A 5,002-nucleotide genomic window follows, 5' to 3' on the forward strand; every position below is an offset into this window, starting at 1 on the left:
TGTTAGTAGGGACTAACTCTTTGCTGTGTGTTTTGCTGTGTTGGCCTGTAGTGGCTGCTTCTCTCTTGGGTGGTGAAAGGACTGGACTGAACTTACTGCAACTTCCTTTTTGTGAGTTTTTCCAAGGGCTTGAGGTAGAGCTTGTCCTATGTTCAAGAAGTCTCAGTAACAGCAAATGCTTTAAGTTTTTCTGCCTTCAACACTGGGGACTGTGTGTTTTGTGCTGCAACAGAAGAAAAGCAATCCTACGCTGTCTACAATGCTGCTGCCGACTCCGTGTACTGAAGGCACTGCAGAGGGCACCGCCGCAATGCCACACTGCAATCCTTGTCCCACCGACAACACCAGATTTCACCTGGGCATTCCTCTAGATCTGTGTGAGACATGGATGGTGAGCGCGTGCATACGCTGCATACATGTGGTAGAATAAGCAAGGGGTGAGTGTTTAATCCTGGCTTCATGGAGGCAGAAATGCATTCTGGAACACTGTGTGCAAGTGGCCACCAAGATGGCGGTCAAAGGTCAGCCTTGCCAGGCAGGGATAAGAATTGGAAGTAGGCTGGGCTTCTTCCCGAGGTGCCTTTGGAATGAACATTGCCCCAACGAAGGATGGGTGAGATCAAACAGACTATTTATGTGCAAGATGCCCCCACCCCCGACCGAGTTTACGACTTCCACAGAGGTGATGTACTAACATAGAAGTCTTGTGGCCGGCAGACCAGGACTTCTCTGCTTGTGTGCCATTGTTATTAATCTCTGACCACTTCCTTCCTGCTACACCCCAGATCATAGATTTATTGCTGAGCCACCACTGAGGAGGAATGTCATCCCCTGAGACTAGAGCAGAGCTCTGCTGAGAAGGGATGCCACCCCCTGAGACTAGAGCAGAGCTCTGCTGAGAAGGGATGCCACCCCCTGAGACTAGAGCAGTGCTCTGCTGAGAAGGGATGCCACCCCCTGAGACTAGAGCAGAGCTCTGCTGAGAAGGGATGCCACCCCCTGAGACTAGAGCAGAGCCCCTGAGAAGGGATGCCATCCCCTGAGACTAGAGCAGAGCTCTGCTGAGAAGGGATGCCACCCCCTAAGACTAGAGCAGTGCTCTGCTGAGAAGAGATGTCAGCCCCTGAGATTCCAGCAGAGCTCTGCTGAGAAGGGATGTCACCCCCTTAGACTATAGCAGAGCTCTGCTGAGAAGGGATGCCACCCCCTGAGACTAGAGCAGAGCTCTGCTGAGAAGAGATGTCATCCCCTGAGATTCCAGCAGAGCTCTGCTGAGAAGGGATGCCACCCCCTGAGACTAGAGCAGAGCCCCTGAGAAGGGATGGCAACCCCTGAGATTAGAGCAGAGCTCTGCTGAGAAGGGATGACATCCCCTGAGACTAGAGCAGAGCTCTGCTGAGAAGGGATGCCAACCCCTGAGACTAGAGCAGAGCCCCTGAGAAGGGATGTCCCTCCCTCAGACTCGAGCAGAGCTCTGCTGAGAAGGGATGCCACCCCCTGAGACTAGAGCAGAGCTCTGCTGAGAAGGGATGTCATCCCCTGAGATTAGAGCAGAGCTCTGCTGAGAAGGGATGCCACCCCCTGAGATTAGAGCAGAGCTCTGCTGAGAAGGGATGCCACCCCCTGAGATTAGAGCAGAGCTCTGCTGAGAAGGGATGCCACCCCCTGAGACTAGAGCAGAGCTCTGCTGAGAAGGGATGCCACCCCCTGAGACTAGAGCAGAGCTCTGCCGAGAAGGGATGCCACCCCCTGAGACTAGAGCAGAGCTCCGCTGAGAAGGGATGCCATCCCCTGAGACTAGAGCAGAGCTCTGCTGAGAAGGGATGCCACCCCCTGAGACTAGAGCAGAGCTCTGCTGAGAAGGGATGTCATCCCCTGAGATTAGAGCAGAGCTCTGCAGAGAAGGGATGCCACCCCCTGAGACTAGAGCAGAACTCTGCTGAGAAGGTGCTGAGGAGGGATGTCATCCCCTAAGAATAGAGCAGAGCTCTGCTGAGAAGAGATGTCATCCCCTGAGATTAGAGCAGAGCTCTGCAGAGAAGGGATGCCACCCCCTGAGATTAGAGCAGAGCTCTGCTGAGAAGGGATGCCATCCCCTGAGTCTAGAGCAGAGCTCTGCTGAGAAGGGATGCCACCCCCTGAGATTAGAGCAGAGCTCTGCTGAGAAGGGATGCCACCCCCTGAGATTAGAGCAGAGCTCTGCTGAGAAGGGATGCCACCCCCTGAGATTAGAGCAGAGCTCTGCTGAGAAGGGATGCCACCCCCTGAGACTAGAGCAGAGCTCTGCTGAGAAGGGATGCCACCCCCTGAGACTAGAGCAGAGCCCCTGATAAGGGATGCCACCCCCTGAGACTAGAGCAGAGCTCTGCTGAGAAGGGATGCCACCCCTTGAGACTCGAGCGGAGCCCCTGAGAAGGGATGTCCCTCCCTGAGACTCGAGCAGAGCTCTGCTGAGAAGGGATGCCACCCCCTGAGACTAGAGCAGAGCTCTGCTGGGAAGGGATGCCACCCCCTTAACTAGGGCAGAGCCCCTGAGAAGGGATGTCATCCCCTGAGACTAGAGTAGAGCCCCTGAGAAGGAATGTCCCTTCCTGAGACTCGTGCGGAGCCCCTGAGAAGGGATGCCAACCCCTGAGATTAGAGCAGAGCTCTGTTGTACACATTCTAGTCTGAGCCAGGTTCAAACATGGAGCAGATTCATTCGATCAGTGATCCAGAGATGTCTCATTGACTGACAGACGATGCTCCTGCGCTGTGGTTAGAGATGCCTGGGCGCCAGGGCTATACCTAGCAGCCGCCTCTCAGGTATGGCTAGGAACAGACCCACAGACCCTCAACGACCCTGCCAGATGTGCCCCCCCAGAGCTGGATACGGAGACCCTCTCCCAGGGCTGATGTTCCCTCTCAGTCCACCAGTTTGGGGCACACAGGATGGTGGTTGTAGATGTGGGTGGTGGGTGTGCTTTTCACTAAGGCAGCTTGGTGAGAGCCCCCTCCGCTTACAGCCATAATCAAGCTTCGAGGATCAGGTGTGATGGGGCATTAAGGGAGGCTGCTGTATCCCCTGAAGGATGTTGTAGCTCCCAGAGACGCAGATCATGTGGACTAGCGCCGCGCGGTGCTGGTGTAGACACAACTGAGGCACAAACAGGAATATTTTTTAAAACCCTCCTGCACTCTCTGTCCATCTCAAGAATAGTGACCAAATCCAGAACCTGTCTGGACCCCACTCTACCACCCCTGACCCGGCCCAGTGCACCCCCCACAGATAACCTATTTCAGTCTCTGGTGAAATCGCCACGGTGTAAAAAGACCACAGACCCTGTGAGCACAAAGTGCACAGACTCCCTCACACCTGTACAGCAATGAGTGGATGAAGTAAGTGTCCTGCATGTGAGAAGGAGTCTCTGCTCACACGTTTTGGCCCATGTGTGATGCTAACAGGCAGGTCTTCATCAGGGCTCCCAGGGCTGTACAGAGCCCCAGGGCCGGGCTGGGGAATAAAACGCAGCTCTGGAAAAACATGTGCAAACTAATCCTGCTGCTTGTGCTCTTTGTAAACAATTATGAATGAACATTTCTGTCATAATTGGGGCACTGTGTCTCAAAACGACTCTGGTGGGACTCGAACCCACAACCTTAGAATGCCTCCACAGCCAGCCTAGAAGTCCTACGCGCTATCCATTGCGCCACAGAGCCACCTGCAGAATCACGCGCCTCAGAGCGAACTTCTGATGGTGTAAAGAAAAAATGATGCTCGAGTTCGATCATTTTCTTTGCAGTAACAAAAGTGAAACGTTCGTGAACATGTATTTCTAGAGATGAGACGGACGAGGACTGCGCTAGCTCCACTCACAGGGTCTCAGGGGCGTGTGAGATATTTTGGTCCGGGTTATTTTTTACCTCCCGCTGGGCTGGAAGCTTTTCACCGCTGAGCGATAATGGTGTTTGTTTCTTCTAACAGGATTTGTATATCGGATTTCTTCAGTGCATTGAGAATTGTTTTTTTTTTAAGTGATATTTATCTAACATGAATTTAGGAAACATTCATGCTTCCCTTCCACCCACACTAACAATAGTAAACTAAGAGGCAGCAAGTCATTTGTTATAAGCGCTCTTTGGGGGGGCCCATGTGGCTATTAGGCATGGACAACATTATAGTTTATAAAATCATACACTGGAGTTAGTTTCGTCCAGCGCACATCTGGAACTCATGTATTTCATGGTAATTTTATATGTGATCATGGAGAAAAAAGAAGGAAAGTGAAATAAATAATTGCTGAGAATCACACAATTTGGTCAAGTGGGAAGCCGGGATTGATCATGCATTTTCTGGTATCATATTGTGCAATTGGACCCCTAGATGTACGTTTGACTTCCCCTACACCCACTTTACAATCCTAATGTTGAGAGTGAAGATCCTGACAAAACCGGATAAAATGCAAAAACTGATCGGTACCCACCCCAGATGGGACTCGAACCCACAATCCCTGGCTTAGGAGGCCAGTGCCTTATCCATTAGGCCACTGGGGCTGCTTGACAACCGTGACACAATTGAGCATTATTTTCACCTTCTGCACGCACGGCATGCTCTACTCAGTCAGCGTTCCTACTAAGGTATAAAACAAGTAAATATTTACAATCTTCGAAAACACCCGCGTTGTGGTGAACACATTTGAGAAATGGCGGCGTTTACGTGAACCGGTGAATCCATCACGTTTCAGCCACGAGGACCCCAGCAAAAACGGCAAAGCATATTTCTTTCACCCCCAGCTGAGCGTCTAACTTTCAATCCATGTTTAGGCGAAAGAGACTCTCTTCTGCATCGGCCACTGTTGCTATAAAGAAACTGTGCTGCGTGGAGTCAGGATTTCTGCCTGGACTATTAACTAAATTATATATAAACTTACATCAATATTTTCAGGGTCAGGTGCAAAACAATTAAATCCAAGCCTCAAAAACCCGACTGCTTTGATGATTAAAGTTTGAGTCAGTAGAGCTT

General features: G+C 51.5%; 2 non-coding genes across 2 annotated transcripts; both read right to left on the reverse strand.

Annotated features, from left to right (window-relative positions):
* Positions 1–3,610: 3,610 nt before the first annotated feature.
* TRNAR-UCU (transfer RNA arginine (anticodon UCU)) lies at positions 3,611–3,699 on the reverse strand. The gene is given in 2 exon segments: positions 3,611–3,646; positions 3,663–3,699. It is a non-coding gene; the product is annotated as a tRNA-Arg (tRNA).
* Positions 3,700–4,460: 761 nt separating this feature from the next.
* On the reverse strand, positions 4,461–4,533 carry TRNAR-CCU (transfer RNA arginine (anticodon CCU)). The gene has a single exon. It is a non-coding gene; the product is annotated as a tRNA-Arg (tRNA).
* Between the last annotated feature and the right edge of the window lie 469 nt (positions 4,534–5,002).

This window comes from Lissotriton vulgaris, chromosome 1_1 (assembly GCF_964263255.1).
Source record: "Lissotriton vulgaris chromosome 1_1, aLisVul1.2, whole genome shotgun sequence".
Taxonomy (NCBI): domain Eukaryota; kingdom Metazoa; phylum Chordata; class Amphibia; order Caudata; family Salamandridae; genus Lissotriton; species Lissotriton vulgaris.